This window comes from Saccopteryx leptura, chromosome 7 (genome assembly GCF_036850995.1).
Source record: "Saccopteryx leptura isolate mSacLep1 chromosome 7, mSacLep1_pri_phased_curated, whole genome shotgun sequence".
Taxonomy (NCBI): Eukaryota; Metazoa; Chordata; class Mammalia; order Chiroptera; family Emballonuridae; genus Saccopteryx; species Saccopteryx leptura.
Window position 1 is genome coordinate 67,064,605 of NC_089509.1, and position 18,602 is coordinate 67,083,206.

Sequence of the window (18,602 nt, forward strand, 5' to 3'; positions counted from 1 at the left end):
ACACGAACCTATAACAGCTCCTCCATTTTGTCATCAGAATGCAAACTCCTTAGGCTGGTCTTTAAGACTCTCAGTGATATGAGTTGTCTTCCTTCCCACTGCTTTCCAATAAACCCTTCCCTGACCAGCCTACTGACCTCACAGCTGCTACCTCTGTGCTTTCCCCAGAGGAACTTCCCCTAGTGCCCTCCCCATCCTCTCTACCTGTCAATGTTTTGTTCATTCTTTGATGCCTGGCTCATCGGGTTCCTTCTCCCTGAAGTTCTCTTTTTATATTCCAGAAGTTGTCACGCCTTTCTCAAACATTCTTCCATTGCTGCTGGACCTCTTTAAGGCACCAAGACACAGACACTCACCTATGGGTGTGGGTATGTGGGTGGGTGTGGGTGTGGGTGGGGCTAATTTTTGTCCATTTTTTTATACCCTAGCAGATTCCCTAGCACAGAGTAAGGATGCAACAAATACTTATTAAATGAAATAGCATTTAAAATATAAATTGTTTAATGAATGATTTTTTTTCTGGATAATAGTTCCTCATAGAAGAGTAGCAATTTCATGGACTTTTTAATTTTTTAAGTGAGAGGAAGGGAGATAGTGAGACAGACTCTCACATACCCCTCCACCGGGATTCACCTGGAAACCCTTCCTGGGGCCGATGCTCACAACTGAGCTATTTTTAGCTCCTGAGGCTGACATGCTGGGACCAACCAAGCTTGTCCTCAGTGCTCTGGGCCACACTGGAACCAGTCAAGCCACTGGCTGCAGGAGGGGAAGAGGGAAAGAAGTAGATGGTCAATTCACCTGTGTGCCCTGACTGAGAATTGAACCTGGGACTTCCATATGCTGGGCCAGTGCTCCAGGGCCAATTTCTTGGCCTTTTAAAAGGGATTTAAAACACTGTGTTGCCAAAGGCATGGAAGTACTACAGTGTAAAAATAGTAGCCTGTTTAATATAACTATAATGAACATACCAAAAGTAGATATACCGCTTTATCACTTTGCATATCATCTGAAGTAGTTTCGTAAAATTAAAACATTTAAAAAATACTTGGTGGCATACTTGGAATGCATATCCTCAACAATGTTAAATATAATTTTTGTGTAATATAAAAACATACAAATATAACAGTTTTCTGTGACTACAAAAATATTATGTGTTGTGTAAAAGGAAATCAATCATCATATATGTTATTTGTATTATCTTTCTGCTGTTATCCTTCATATCAGCTACCTGGCTTTGTTTACATTCCTTCTCTGTAAAGTAGATCAGTTAACTGTCATTTTATTGGAACAAGGCATTGTGCTATCAGTACTTTGCTTATCATATTGCACAGGGTTAATTAAGATTTACACTAAAAAGATCTCTTTTAATTTCATAAATAGTCCAGTTATAGTAACTCATTATGTTACAATAATATTTAGATATAATTCAAACATATATATTATTGAGAATAAGTTATTTATCATGTTCAGTAATAAAGCATTTTAATCACCGAGAAAACTTGCAGTCTTATTATTTTTCTAATTGTTACTTTAGTTTTATAAGTTAACATAACTTAGCATAAATATTATAAACAGTGTAAATCTTGGTCAGGAATATTATCCTGTCTCTGGAGTAGATTTCCTCAGATAGCATGGAAAGGTCCAGAAATACTACCATCTGAATTGTTTCTAAAAATGCATCTTCAGTTCTGGGAGCTAAATGCCTAGCAAATTAAAAAATACTGCTAGTTGTCAGGATAATTGGTTTTACTTTAGTGTGTCTTAGTAACTTTTGATAATCTGAGTTAAATGCTTGTTATTTTTTTAAAACTTACACCAACTAAAACCAGCATAACATTAAGTTCTTCTGCCTTATTAATTTTAGCAGTGTGTTTTTCAGAGCAATACTGCCACTAGGAAATCTAACTCATTAATTAGGCTTGAATCTTTCTTCTGTCCAAATGCTTTTATCACTCATATAACAGATATTCATTTGTACCTAATATATCCCTGGAACTGGGATATAGAAAGTTTCTGATATTCAAGAGTTCTCATCTAATTGGGGAGATATATAAACAGAAACATTATAATACCATGTGAAATGTATAATTCATTAAACTACTCAACAAAAACTATATTTAATACTCACTATGTATGCCTAGTATTGTGGTAATCAAAGAGCTAAACATAACATCATAAGCAAGCTAATATAATCATTATCTCATTATCTTAATGGAGCTTATAGTCTGGAAAGTTATTTAAGAAACAGAAGACAAAATTGGTAGTTATCAATAGATGGGTAATGTAATGGATGATAGGAGTTTGAAGTTGAAGAACATATAAACAATTGCTTTCAAGGTTCTTTTTTTCATTCTTTTATTTTTTCTTTTTTTTTTTTTTGTAGGTGAGAGAGGAGGGGAGATAGTAAGACAGACTCCCGCATCCCCCCCACCATCACCAAAATCCACCTGGCGACCCTGCTTGGGGCCGATGCTTGCAACTGAGCTATTTTTAGCTCCTGAGACTGACATGCTTGGACCGATTGAGCTTGTCCTCAGTGCCCAGGGCCATGCTAGAACCAATGGAACCACTGGCTGCCAGAGGGAAAGAGGGAGAGAAGAAGGAGAAGGTAAGGGAGAGAAGCAGATGGTTGTTTCTCCTGTGTGCCCTGACCGGGAATCCAACCCCAGAGGTCCATACACCAAGCCAACACTCTATCCACTGAGCCACCGACCAGGGCCACTTTCAGGTTCTAACATGAGTGGTGTTTGTTTGTTTTGGATTATTCATTTATATTTACCAGATATAGTAAGATATAGAACTTACCATATGCTAGGCTATGTTCTAAGTACTTATTAATTCACTGAATCATCTAAATATCCCTCCTATTATTTATCCCTATCTTGTGAATGAGAGGCCAAGTAACTTTTCTGAGGTCACAGAGCTATCATGTGGTAACACTGGAACTCCCACCCATGCAATCTGACTCATGACTCCATGTTTCTAGCCACTAATCCAAGCTGCCTCTCAGATGTAACATGTGACAAAAGGCATGTTCCTTGATCGATTGCTATGGAAAATAGAAAAGAATAGCTCTGGTGAGGAAAATGTCAAGCTGAGCTACTTAAAGAACATCCTATTGGTAGGTAGCTTGCTGGACATAAGAATTTAAGAAATTTAAAAAAGAGGGCTAGACTAAAATATAGATTTGAAAGTTGCCAATTTATAGATACAATGAAAGCCTGGGAAGTAGGTGAGTTCACTTAGTGATTACCAAACACTAATCCACAGACCATTTCAGGTTCGTGTTGAAGTTTGCATGGAGCAGATCTTAGCAAAGTAGTAAAATAAAGATTATTGAGGGTTTAGTACCTATGATGGTTATTTTTATGTGTAGACTGGCCTCGGCTAAGGGATGACCAAATATCTTGTTAAACATTAATTCTGGGTGAGTCTGTGAAGGCGTGTCTGGAAGAGATTAGCATTTGAATTGGTGGAGTAAGTGTGTGGCATTCAATGTGAGTGGTCCTCATCCAATCCACTGAAGTCTTAAAAAGATCAAAAGGCTAAAGAAAATTGAATTTTCTCTCTGCCTGACCCTAAACTGGGGCATCAGTCTCTTCTTGCCCTCCATGCTCCTGGCTCTCAGGCTGTCACACTGCGACTGGAATCTACAGCATCCACTCTGCTGCCTCAAGGCCCTTCCTGAGTCTCCAGATTACAAAAGACAGATGGTGGCACTTCTCAGCTCCATAATCACATGAGCAAATACCTTATACTAAACCACTTTCTAGATAATAGGTAGGTGGGTGGATAGATAGATAGATAGATAGAACTCCTGTTGGTCCTGTTTCCCTGTTGAGCTCTAATACAGAACCCAAATTCTTTCACTCTTTCATTCCTTACATAACTATAGTCAACAGAGAATGCATACAAAGAGCAAAAAATCATCAGAGCCTACCTAAGATCTAAAGTCAAACAGATCCTAAAACAACTAAGTCCACATTATTTAGCTGAGAAGAAAGGAAGGGAAATAAGGAGGGAAGGAGAAAGGGAAAAGAAAGGATAAAAATTTTAAAATACAAAACTGAAAATTCTATCATTTTCTAATTTAGTTAATCTGGTAATTTTTTTATTATTTATTTATTTTAATTTTTAATTTTTTATTTTTTGGTCAATGCTACTTTATTCTTTATACACTGAATATTTTAGTGAATATGGGGCAATCTTTATTTTTATTTACTTTTTATTTTTTTGTATTTTTCTAAAGTTGGAAATGGGGAGGCAGTCAGACAGACTCCTGCATGCACCCGACTGGGATCCACCCGGCATGCCCACCAAGGGTCGATGCTCTGCCCCTCCGGGGCGTCGCTCTGCCGTGACCAGAGCCACTCCAGAGCCTGGGGCAGAGGCCAAGGAGCCATCCCCAGCGCCCAGGCCATCTTTGCTCCAATGGAGCCTTGGCTGCGGGAGGGGAAGAGAGAGACAGAGAGGAAGGAGAGGGGGAGGGGTGGAGAAGCAGATGGGTGCTTCTCCTGTGTGCCCTGGCTGGGAATCGAACCTGGGACTCCTGCATGCCAGGCCGACACTCTACCACTGAGCCAACCGGCCAGGGCCTAGAGCAATCTTTAAATATTGTTCACAGAAAGAAATTTGACATTTGTTCTAAATAATTGCTGGGCTGCCTCATCTAATCCAGCCTCCCTTTGCCACCAAACTCTGGGACTATCCTTTTGGATGTTACCTGGTCATTTTTGATTCATGACAAACTTGTACATATATATTTTCATACTCTCTTAAACCTATGAAGTTTCTGAAACACCTAAATTTCTGCCACATTATAGTCATTATACATTCTCCTGCTTTGACCCAAACAAGGGGTCAAGGACCTAACAGTAAACTGTGGAAACTACCTTAAAGGGCCTTAGGACTCAGGGGTCACCATGTATATGAAGTTCCAGAACCTGGAAACAAATGTATTAACAGAGTTCCCAGGACAGTTAGCTCCTGGACTAATTTAAGGGGTAGAACCTCTGATTCTTGGTGCCTTACAGCTAGTGCTCAACTTACGACCACGATTGGTTCCAACAGACCGGTCATAACACAATTTGGTCATAAGTTGAGCAGGCTATATGTACAGTACTGTGAAATGATGTTATAAAAATCTTATAAGTCATATTTTATCATAATTTTCTTTCATTATTGTTATATATCATAATTTTCTCTGCTCATTTTATGCCATTTTTATCATCTCTACACCATTTTGTTTCTTATTTTTACATTCGTCAGGTTTAAGTAAATCACTGCAATACCAGTACAACTGGTTTAATATTTACAAAGACAATTTCCTCTTGGTAGACATCTTGGGAGGGGTTTGATGAAAATATCCAAGACACAAAACACAAATTGCTGTACCAAGTCTGGGATAACAGTTGAAATGGTGCACGCGGAGATGGTAGTGCTGCCGAAAGCTGGTCTGCATTGTCATATGCCCAGCTGGGCAACTCTTGCACTGCCAGACTCAAAGCAGTCATGGCTAGCGATTGTGGTCATAAAGTCGAATGGTTGTAAGTTACATAGGTCATAAGTCAATCAATATTTGTACTATGGTTTCCTCTTAATACTAAGCAAGGCAGCACTTCTCTAAAATATTCTTTTGTTTAAAGCCTTAATTCTTAATTCTTTTGTGAGACCATCTTTTTGGATTAGTGGAGAACAGCAATTTTTACCAGTGTGCCACAATATATTTTTTTTTAATTTTAGAGAGAGGCAGGGAGACAGAGACAGACAGGAGCATCTTTTTTTATGTTCCTTGTCCAGGGATACAAGAATTTTTAAAACATACAATACCTGATTATTGAATAAATCAGGGGCTCTGATCCCTTTTCCCTTAAGTTATCAAATAAAAAAAATGACAATAGCCGCACAATAGCCATCCAGTGTGAATGAATCAAAATTATACCAATTTTTTGTCAGTTCAGAAAAATATATAATCTATATTTTGGTGTGCTGCAGAATTTTAGTAATTAGTTTATGTGCCGTAAGATGAAAAAGGTTGAAATTTGCTGGTGTAGAAACTTGCCAGCACTCTTAAGATAATAAGTTGTGCTCAATAATCATTATTGCAGGGTTATGCTTTGATTATGGAGGGTTTCTTGTTGCAAAATATGTGGTGTAAGTTTATGAAGGAATTTTCAGTCTCAGACAAGAGCTAATATGGGGCATTTAAAACAAGGAATAAGGGAACTCCAGACAACAGGGGAAATTCCGAAATGGGCAGTGAGCAAGCAAAGGCAAGAAGGTGCATATTTGCGAAGTTGGTAAATGCAAAGAGAGGACAGGGAAAGATCACCACTCGAAAGTAATAACAAGAACAAAAATAAAATAAGGAAATGAAAATTAGTAATATTTTTTTTTTTTGTATTTTTCTGAAGCTGGAAACGGGGAGAGACAGTCAGACAGACTCCCGCATGCGCCCAACCAGGACCACCCGGCACGCCCACCAGGGGGCGACACTCTGTCCACCAGGGGGCAATGCTCTGCCCCTCCATGGCGTCGCTCTGTTGCCACCAGAGCCACTCTAGCGCCTGGGGCAGAGGCCAAGGAGCCATCCCCAGTGCCCGGGCCATCTTTGCTCCAATGGAGCCTTGGCTAAGGGGGGGGAAGAGAGAGACAGAGAGGAAGGAGAGGGGGAGGGGTGGAGAAGCAGATGGGTGCTTCTCCTGTGTGCCCTGGCCGGGAATCGAACCCGGGACTCCTGCACGCCAGGCCGACGCTCTACCACTGAGCCAACCGGCCAGGGCCAATATTTTCTTAGGAAAATGTTATACTCATTTCATTCAGCAATATTTATTGATTGCCCACTCTGTGACTGACTTTGTGGGAACACAGCTGTGAATAAAACATTACCACAGAACTAACAACCTCATGTGGAAGACAGGTTAAAAAATAATGCAGATTCAATATGTTAAGTACTGTAATAAGTTATAAAAACCCTGTGGAAAGGCAATGGGGATAGTAATTAATTCTTACCACAAAGACTAAGAAAAGATTCACAGGATGGCATCAATCCAAAAGTAAAGAGCAAAGATTATTTGAGGATAATCATTGGGTAAATAATGTATGGTATTACTATTTTATTTTATTTTTATTTATATTTTTAGTGAGAGAAAGGCAGACAGGGACAGACATACAGGAAGGGAGAGAGATGAGAAGCATCAACTCATAGTTGCGGCACTTGAGTTGTTCATTGATTGCTTTCTCATATGTGCCTTGATGGGGAGGGGGATACAGCAGAGCAAGTGACCCCGTGTTTGAACTAGTGACTTTGGGCATCAAGCCAGTGACCTTTGGTCTCATGCCAGTGACCATGGGGACATGTCTATAATCCCACTCTCTAGCCAGAGACCTAAGAGTTTCAAACCTGGGTCCTCAGTGTCCCAGGCCAATGCTCTATGCACTGCTCCACTGCCTGGTCAGGCTTTATTACTATTTTATACCTACTGAAAACCCTTCATTTTAGAATGCTTTCTGGCTGACAGGAATATGAAAACATATTTTGTAATTATTGTGAGCTAATCACATTTTGTATAATTTTAAAATATTTTAATTACAGTTTACATTCAATATTATTTTGCATTAGTTTCAAGTGTACACCATAATAGTTAGAAAATCATATACTTAACAATGTTCCCTCTGATATTTCCTGGTACCATATATACATGTAATTATTTTGATGGAAATATAATTTTGAAAGATGGCTTTATATAATTTTACCAAGATGTTTGACCATTTTTTTTAAATTAGCCTAGAAGTCACTTACTTCTTTTTAGAAAATTAATTTCTCTCAAAAATGATTAGTTTTATTTAAATTTAACAACAACTAGGTCATTACTTCAATCAATCCAGCATAATTTTAACTAATACAATTTTAATATAAGGTGAATAATACCATAGTATTATTTCAGTTTGGGTTTGAAGATAATAGAGCAAGTGATAAAAATACTAAAAGATAAAGAAATCATCATCTTTGTTAATTTCTAGTACAGTGCCTGGCAAGCCATAAGTTTTCCTGTTTAAATAAATAAATTATATCAACATAGACAATTTAATTATTTTAAATCAGTGGTCCCCAACCCCCCAGCCGCAGACCGGTACCGGTCCGTGGTCCATTTGGTACCGGTCCGCAGAGAAAGAATAAATAACTTACATTATTTCCATTTTATTTATATTTAAGTCTGAACGATGTTTTATTTTTAAAAAATGGCCAGATTCCCTCTGTTACATCCGTCTAAGACTCACTCTTGATGCTTGTCTCGGTCACGTGATACATTTATCCATCCCACCCTAAAGGCCAGTCCGTGAAAATATTTTCTGACATTAAACCAGTCCGTGGCCCAAAAAAGGTTGGGGACCACTGTTTTAAATAAAATTAATAAGTTAATTTAGAATGAGATCAGTCAAACCACTTACTAAAATGAATTGACCATATGTCTGAGTATCTTAACTATCTAGTCAAATCCTATAGTTAAAACAATTTTCTATGGAGCCTGACCTGTGGTGGCGCAGTGGATAAAGCGTCAACCTGGAATGCTGAGATCGCCAGTTCAAAACCCTGGGCTTGCCTGGTCAAGGCACATATGGGAGTTGATGCTTCCTGCTCCTCCCCCCTTCTCTCTCTCTCTCTCTCTCTCTCTCTCTCTCTCTCTCTCTCTCTCCCCTCTCTATAATGAATAAATAAAATCTTAAAAAAACAAACAAAACAATTTTCCATGGAGAAGAAGAAGATTTGGTCTTCATTCTCATGTAGACAATAAACACTGAGAATAATTAGCATTGATGGAATCTTCTAGTGCAAGAATGAGAAGAGTTCAAGTTCTTACTGAAGAACAGAAATCACTGGCTCTCTAGTCCTCATCAGTACTTTCCTAATTTAAAAACTGTTGCATTTTTATCAGCCAACCTAAGGTAATAACAACATAACAACATCAGGTAATGTGCTGAATTTTTTCATGAGGAGAGTAAAACAAAAGAAAAACATTTAGGAATTCTTGTGAACACAAAACTAACAGAACAGAAAGTATAATATAAAGAATGTCGTAAGATGCTAGCATCTCCCTTTGTAAAATTCAATGCCTATTTTCATTACAAAGGAAGATATTATGACAAATTCAGAAATTCCTTTGAAATCAAAAAATAAATGCTTCTACCTGAACTTAAACATTTGTGCTCCGAGCTTCTTATACAGCTAGAATATTGAGACCCAAGCTGGAAAGTGGTTCCTTCAAAAGACAGAAATACAACATAAAAGTATACATATTTGGTGATAGGGACCATATTTCCTTCTGAACTGTAGTAATAAAAGTTTATTTCATCAGTTATTTTAAAACTGTCTCAATGTTTTAAAATTTATAAATTATATTTATAACAAAATTTATATATTTATTTTGGTCAGTCATATTCAAGAGTTAGGAAAGGATGGATTTTTATTTTTTTGTTTTGTCAAAAATTAGATATATGACCTACACAAAGCAGGTCAGTCACATTTTCACAAGGCCACATTTACTACTGCCTTCCCACAGGTGCAGGCTAATGATTGTAGGGTTCTGGTGCAAGCAACAGATCCTTCGGGCTACTAGGGCCGAAAAGGAAATTACTGGAAGAATATAGAGTCTGCAAATTGGAGGGAGATTGTCTGGAAAATGTGTGATACCCAAAGGGATTCTGGAAGTTAGGCAGTATAGACATTCTAGGCTAGACACACTACACACAGAAACTGGACACACACTGCCATGGCACACCACACCTTCATTCACGGCCCTCCTGTGCCCAGTTCTGCCTGGTAAAGGACGGGGAGGGGGAGGAATTTCCCCCTTCATCTTCCATAACAGAAACGGGGCCCTGGATTCCACTGACACTGCAGTCAATGTGGTCTTTCTTAAAAAAGAGAAAGGCAGATAGATATTAGAAGCTGAACAAAAACAGAGAAGAAAGAAGAAAAAAAAAAGATGGGGCATTGTTGTTCCCTCTTCTTTTTCCATTGACTTGAGAGAAAGAGGAAGATGGGGAAAAGAGAAAGAGAGAGAGAGGCATCAACTAGTTCCATTCAGTTGTGCACTCGTTAGCTGTTTCTTTATACCCTGACCTGGAATTGAACCTGCAGCCTCGGTGCACTGGGAAGATGCTCTCTCTATCCACTGAGCCAACAGCCAGGGCTCTTTTTTTCCTAAATTATATAAAATATGAAGACAAGTGCAAGAGATATAAAGCCTTTCTTGAGTCTCACCTGATTTTCTTCTAGAGCCCTCGGGCACATTCTGGAGACTAATTTAAATGACTGCAATGCATTTGAATGTATAAATGAAAGACAGTTTTCAAAATATTATTTTATTCAACTGGAATTGTAATAAAACCTCAAGCAATTTATTTACACACATTTTATAAATGACATGACATTAAACTGCTGGATAAAATATGAAAGAAGCAATAAGCTAACAGATATTCTGTTAACAGTATATCCATATATTTGAAAACGTACAGAATGATTTTGAGTATAATACCTTATCTTAAGGAAAAAATGTTGTTATTGAAATAGATCTATGATTTGTAGACCAAAAAAATGGGGGAGGGGTCATGAAGAAGGTTATAGCACAAGCAAATATAATAAACAACTTAGCAGTCAAAATTGCTTATTAATAAATAAAATAAAAATCAGTACAGCTAGAGTCTTTAGGAATTAAACAAAAAGGAAATCCACCCATCAACGTGGTCACCAGGGGGAGGGGGATACAGGAGAAGGGGAGTGTAGAGAGAGGGACGGGGGTAGGGGTTGGGGGAAAGGGTATAAAGAGAGACAAATATAAGGTGATGGAAAATGATTTCACTTTGGTGATGGGTATGCAACATAATCAACAGTTCAAATGCTATGGAAATATACTCTTATTGATCAATGTCACCTTATTAAATTTAATTTTCTAAATAAAATTTTAAAAAAAGAATTTTCAAACTTTTTATTCTAATGGTTCCTAAGGAGTGCTCATATGGTTGAGTATGAAAATCTATGTCCAAATCTATTCTCCACACAGGCACCAAAGTGAAATTTCTAAAACACAAATTGGATCGTGTCAGTCTGCTTTCTTAAACCCTCCAATGTTTCATGCCACGTAGACGGCCATTCAAACTGCACGCCAGAGCCCACAGCACAGTTTGCCTTCTGTCCCTGCAAGCTCACCTCCAGACATCCTCCCCTTTGTTTCCTCTTTCCCAGCTCACTGGCATTTGTTTTTCTAGAGTAAGCTCAAGCTCTTTTCTTCTCAGGACCTCTGCACATTTAGTTTTCTTTACTTAAAATGTTCTTGCTTCTTTTCTACCTTCCCTCTTTATGGCTAGTTACTTCTCAACCATCATATCTCAGCTTAAATGTACACCCCCACCCTACACCAATATTAAGTAAAATGCAAAATTCTTATGTATTGTTAATCACTCTCCCTCCCACTCCAAGCACTATATACACCTTGAGGTTAGTGGACAGGTCTTTTTCTCCCTAACACACTTTATAGTATCTGGTATGTAGCAAGTCATTAATATTGGTTCAGCAAATTAATATTTTAAATAAATATTTCATTATCTTGTTTTCTACTATTCAGAAAAGCCCGGTATTTTTAATATGAAATAGTATTTTTTCAGATGATTGTATGAATTCTTTTTAAAGAGATGAGCTCAAAGTTCACCAAGGCTAAGTAATTGGCTATAGTTTCAGACTCAGGAGACGTCCTATGATTAGCACAGAACTCTTGTATAGCACACTAGCTAAGAGAAGAAACAGGAGACAGGTTGATTGGATTGGAATCTGAGTGGGGCTATGTATTAGGTGTGGGAACTTAGACAAATTACTCTGATCCTCAACTTTCTTTTTTTAAAAATGGGGAAAAATAAACCCCTCATTGGATTGAGGTGTGGATTAAATAAGACACCATAAAGAAAGCATCTGAAATAACAACTGGCCTATTGTGAACAGTCATTATTATTACCTAAGTAAAATCTCCAATTCAGTAGACTTTAGTACATTGAAAATTGCAACAGTTTTCCTAATTATTAGACCTCAACCCTTTTTAGTTGCTTGCCAAGTTGCCCTGGTGATGGAAATCATTTTAGAATTTTGTGTTATGCTGTTTTCCAACCGCATGCTAAAAAGCTTTTTTCCTTCATTTTATTTTATTATTAATGCTTGGGAAAACTGAATCACAGAGAGGTAAAGTGACCTGTTTAGATCCCTAAGCAAGTTTTTGAGCTTTTTCAGTTACTTCTGAGTATCTGCCTTAGCCTATTATTCTGATCAGTTTTCAACTTTAACATATTTTAGTTTTTTAAAATGTTGGATTCAACATTTTAAAAAAGCAATTGGACCTGATCTACACCTGGCATTGTTTATTACCCCAATTAGTTGAATTTCATCCAGTTCCAAACCCCCATCTGTAAAAAGTTTTAGCAAGTAGCAAGGGTGGGAAACTTTTTGGCTGAGAGAGCCATGAACGCCACATATTTTAAAATGTAATTCCATGAGAGCCATACAACGACCCATGTACGTTACTCATTATCCAATAAAAATTTGGCTTTGTCCTGGAGGACAGCTGTGATTGGCTCCAGCCACCCGCAACCATGAACATGAGTGGTAGGAAATGAATGGATTGTAATACATGAGACTGTTTTATGTTTTTAACGTTATTATTTTTTTTTATTAAGGATTTGTCTGCGAGCCAGATGCAGCCATCAAAAGAGCCACATCTGGCTTGCAAGCCATAGGTTCCCAACCCCTGAAGTAGAGAAAATATATATGAAACTATTACTTGTTATAATATGCTTTCTCCTCCCTTGAGCTCTTATTCCCATGTGCCACAGCATAATTTCAAAATTACATGGAAAGAAAGAATAATACTTTAATAATAACAATAATAGTGAAAGAAAACATATTTAAAGATGTCTTTTTTATGAAAAATAAAATGACTCATTACCTGAACTCATAACAGATGATTCTGATTATTAGAGTCATATATAGAACAATGTACGCACGCTAACAGACCTGATAATCTTTGTCAGCCCAAGTACTGCAGTTTTGCATCTTCTTTTCAACCTGTAAATGCTTCAGCTGTTTCTATCAGGAGATTTTTATGAGTAATATTATTAAAAACAGTTAAGCAGTATCCTTAGACTTGACAAATATCTATGAGTAATTTTTACTTGTGTGTAGGAAAATTGAAGAATCATAGAATGTAGACTTGAATGGGACCTTGAAAATATTCAAGCTCAACCTCTCACCCAGAGCTGGTGACTTCTGCACAAATCACTTACAACATAACTCACTCCATTTCTACTTATTTTTGCTATTGGAATTTTTTGGGTTTCATTAGGTTCAAATATGCCTTCTTTTGAAATTTCTGGATGAGCTTTGGAGAGCTTTACAGAATACTTTTCCTATATGACATTCCATAAAAGTGAGAAGACAGTGGTTCACTCCCCTCCAAAATATTTTAGGTAGTGTTTGAAATATTGACTTTATTATCTTCAAAAAGAAGTTGGATTCTGCCTACACCGTTAAGTTACCATTTCCACAGTGTAAAATATTTCAGGTCCTTTTGTTGGTGGATGGTTTACTCTTAATTAAGAGTATATTCTTGGACTCTCACTGAAGAAATGGAGATAGAAATTAAATCTGTTTGTACTAATTTTACATCTCCTTTATTTTCAGAATTCAATAAAGTTAGGGCCTGTATTAGATTAAATGGTTGCCCCAAAAGATCTGCATACATCCTAATCCCTAAAGTCAGTGAATGTGTCCTTCTTTGGAAAAGGAGGTATTTCCCAGTATAATTAAGTTAAGGATCTAGAGTTGAGATCAGCCAGGATTTAGAGTGGGCCTTAAATCTAATGACAAGTCTTTTTATAAGAGAGACATAGAGGGAGAAACACAAGTAGAGAAGACACAGAGAAAACCATGAGAAGACAGGGATAGCAAGTGAAGCTATGTAGACACAGCCAAGGAAAGCTTAAAGCCACCAGAAGCTGAAAGAGGCAGGGAAGAATTCTCACCCCAGAATCCTCAGACTTCTGCACACCAGGAATGTGAAAGAATAAATCTGTATTATTATAAACAACCCAGTTTATGGTACGTATCTGGCCTTCCTTGGCACATAGAAGCATTACCCCAATCTCTCCCTTCATCTTCACATGGTGTTGTCCATATGTGCTCTCTCCAAATAGCTCTTTTATATAATGATACCAGTTATATTGGATTAGAGACCCACACTACTTAACTAATCTTAACTAATTACTCTGCAATGACCCTATCTCTAAATAAGGTCATTTTCTGTGGTTAGGAATTCAAAATATGAAGTTTGGGGGACACAATTCAACCCATGACAACCCTCCAAATTAATAATTTTTAAGGTATGCACTATATGTTCAAAACTGTGCCCTATAGAAGTAATGGATAAAAGGGAAATTATTGCTTAAATGAAATGTTGGCTAGTTAAGAATGCAATTAGATAGACTTGCAACTAGTTAATAAAAATATTGAGGGTAGAGAAAAAAGGAGGCTACTTAGAGGAGGCTTAGCTTTAGACAAAACAAAGAATACTTTTTCCATTGAGGCTAGAGGAAAGAGGATGGGATGGATCTGAAATAAAGTGTATAATTTGAAATAGGAAATGTAAGGACTTTCTTAGCTAAGGGATAATTTATTTTTAAAAAAGTTGCAGGATTCTTGACTAAATATGAAAAGGAGTATGGAGTTAAAGCAATTGGCCTGTCTGTGTTTATAGTTGGGGATAAAGGAATTCTTGGGAAGAAGAATAAGTGATTCTTGTAGACATACTGATAACTCAACTCTTTGTAAATAGACTGATGATTTTTGCTAGAAGGAGAGCTATTTATATTTATATTATTTATAGTTTATTTATATTACTTAAGATTGCTTATGATAAACAGACCCAGGTTGTATAGATTTATGGAGCATGGCTCTCTGGAAAATGTCATGCAAGCAAAGTGACTATTTGGGGTACAAAATGGATATATTTCATTACCTAAATGTTCCCACCATATAAGGTAATAATGCATGAGTATTTCTTAAAGACTTCATCTTTTACTCTGACCACACTCTGCATGTCTAATGCAGGAATGATGGACTATAAGAGCTATGCAGGATGTCTTAGACCTCTCTGTGCTCCCCGTGTGCCTTTTGATTGCTTGTATTCTTGAAAGTAAAGCTTGATACTGGAGGAGATTTGTCATTTATGTAAGCCAATTAGACAGACCTTTGAGTTAGCTCAATACACAGAAAATGGCGAAGCAGGAGGTTTAAGGAAATGAAGTTTATAGTGAAGAAGGGAGCTGACAAAGGCACGCAGCTGGGTAGCATTGAAGACTCAACTGGGACCAGAGACAATGCATGGGTAATGGCACTAGTCCTCGTGGGTGTATGATTTCTCCATAGTGCTCACCAGCCTGAATATAAGAACAGAGAAAGTGAATGGTTCAGCTAGTGATGTTGGGTCTTTTTAAGGGTGGTGTACAGACTAGAAGATAAGGAATTGAGGGAATAAAGAGAGGGGAGGAAGGGAAAAAAGGAGGAAATGAGAGAGAGAGAAAAAAAGAGATTGAAATGAGGTATTTTGTGCTCACAGTTGAACATGGAAGGATGAAAAAACATGAGAACTGTATGGCATAAGCTATGGAACAACTAGACCTGAATTTGAATCATTGTCCTCTCAAGTCTCTTAAGCAATCTATTAACCTCTTTATGCCTCAATTTCTTCATGCATGAAATGGGGTAATAATTCCTATCTCATAGGATTGTCATATGCTTTAAATAAGATAATGTATATAAAGTATGTAGGACAACATTAAGGGCACAATAAATTATAATTTTATTGGATAAGTTAATTGAAAGAAAATAAAGAGGTCAAGAAATAATTAGCAGAAATAAAAATTGAGGGATAAAAGAATCTGAAGTTGGTCAGAGAATAGAATATTAGAGTTTATAATTTCAAGGATAAAACAGTTCCAAGAAATGGAATGGTCTAGAATGGGAACCCAGGGTCTCATGGGTAGGTAACATGCATGTGTAGTGATTACTATCACTGACAAAATCCCACAGCTGTGAGAATTCTAGGACAGATTCTAAAAGAGGCAGTTTAAACATTTTTGCTTTTCACTAATGTTAAACATCATGCAACCACAACTCACCTCTAGATTAAAAATTCTTAAATAACACTTTGAAAATTGTGTTGAAATAGATTGATTTGGTTTTTATTCTTTCCTACATAATGAAAATATTGGTGAGGACAACTGTGCTTCTCTTATCCCGTTAAGTTCAGTGGATCTTCTGTTTCCCCACGAAAAGCCCATTAACTGAGGTCCATTAAGCAATGAGCCAAGAAACCCTATTTAATATAATGGCAGTGTTCACTTAAATTACATTATAAACAATATTCCATTTGGCTAATTTACAAGATCAAAGCATAATTATTCTCGCATAGTTTCTAAAGAACAAATTAGTTCAAATCACTAACAGATTTGCAAAACTGGTTATGTAATATAGTATTTCAACAGAATAAATGATTTAAACTAACATAACTTGTTGAAGTTAATAGCAATACACTTGAGAATAATTTGCAAAGATGTTTAATCAAGGAAAAACATGTAAAGATGAGAAATAGGCAGTTTAGAAATATGCTAATATAAATGTGAATGACATTAACATTATTCCCCTATATTTTAATGATATAACTAGTTCAGAAAACACATGCTAACTAATAATTAGAAAAATAATTATAACATTTAGACCTATAATCACATGATTAATTATCATGAACATAAATATAATAAATTGTAAACAGGTAAAATTATAATTCTAAATATTATATCAATATGATAGCCATGTAATTTAAGTATTGATTAGGATTCTATTCAGAAGAATAATTTTATATCTATTGTGAATATGGTAAAATGTTATTATAATATATTGAAAAATAAGGTATTTTGAAAAACTTAGCCTGTTGTACAAAACACTTGCAATCCAAATATTTGGAAACATTGGTATGGCTGAAGTTTTTTGGTATAACATAACGTATCATAACATAACAATAAAACATAACATACCATAAAACAATAGTAATTTATAACATATTATACATATATACTAACATAGTAATATAATATAATAAGATAATATTTTGACCTCAGGTTTTATAAAAGTATAATTGGTAGATTTTGACATAAATTTTTATTAGAATGATTTATTCTTTCCAAGTGAAAAAAGGAATCATTTGACAGATATTTCTACTTTCATTGTAGATCAATGGCCAAATCCATTTCAAACTTTTAATAAATATAAGGTTTCCACTCTTTAAATATGTCAAAAAGTTAATATGCTATTGTATAACATTCATCCTAAAGGTCTAAAGGTCTCTATTTTCTTTTCTTCTCTCACATTTGCCCTGTTAGTGCAAGAATTGGCCAAGATTTTATTCTCTGACCTCTTCTCTTTTCTCTCCCTTAAAATAAATTATTGCATCAAAGTAATGTATGCTTAGTATAATACTCAAATACTACAAAAAACTGTTTAAAACAATACTATCCCTCTACTTTTTTCCCAGTTTGACTTCTAGTCCTCAGAAAATCTTCTTAACCATTTGTTGTATTAACTAAATAATATGCTTTAGTATGCTTCAGTTCATTGATTTAACAACTCTACATCCTTTCATTGCTTCAGCATTATCAGTTTCTACTGACTTTCTTGGGGTGCACAACTCTAGAACACATCGTCTGAACACTTTATTGTGTGCCCACAACCCACAGTTAAGCCTGCCATCATTTATCCCCCTCTGCCCTCGTTCACTTACCTCCACCACTCTTATCCTCTGGCAATCACCATATGTTGTCTGTCTTATTTTTTCTGCTTAATTCCTTTATTTTTTTTACCCAGACCTCTATTCCCCTTCAACAGCTGTCAGTCTGTTCTCTGTATCTATGAGTCTGTTTCTACTTTGTTTATTAGTTTATTTTGCTCATTAAATTTCACATATAAGTATAATCATATGGCACTTGTCTTTCTCTGACTGGTTTATTTCACTTAGCATAATACTCTCTAGGTCTATTTGAGCTGTCACATATGGTAAGATTTCCTTCTTTTTTATGGCCATGTAGCATTCCATTGTGTAAACACATCACAGCTTTTTTAATCTACTTATCTACTGGTGGGAACTTGAGTTTCTTCCAAGTCTTGGCTATTGTAACACTGCAGTGAACATTGGGGTGTGTATATTCTTTCAAATTAGTGTGCCGAGTCTCTTCAGATATATTTCCAGAAGTGGAATTACTGGGTTAAGGAAGTTCCATTTTTAATTCTTGAGGTAACTCCATACTGTTTTCCACAGTGGTAGCACGCCAATTGGCATTCCCACCAATACTACATGAAGTTGCTGTTTTCTCCACATCCTCACCAACACGTGTTATTTGTTGATTTATTGATAATGGTTTTCTTCACAGGTATGAAGTGATACCTCATTGTGGTTTTAATTTGCATTTCTCTGATGATAAGGGATGTTGAGCATCTTTTCATATGT

The 18,602-nt window shown here is 36.4% G+C and overlaps 1 pseudogene; it reads left to right on the plus strand.

The window, feature by feature from the left end:
• The first annotated feature begins 6,254 nt into the window (after positions 1-6,254).
• The window catches only part of LOC136379006 (eukaryotic translation initiation factor 3 subunit F pseudogene), a 67,662-nt pseudogene continuing 55,314 nt past the window's right edge, over positions 6,255-18,602 (plus strand).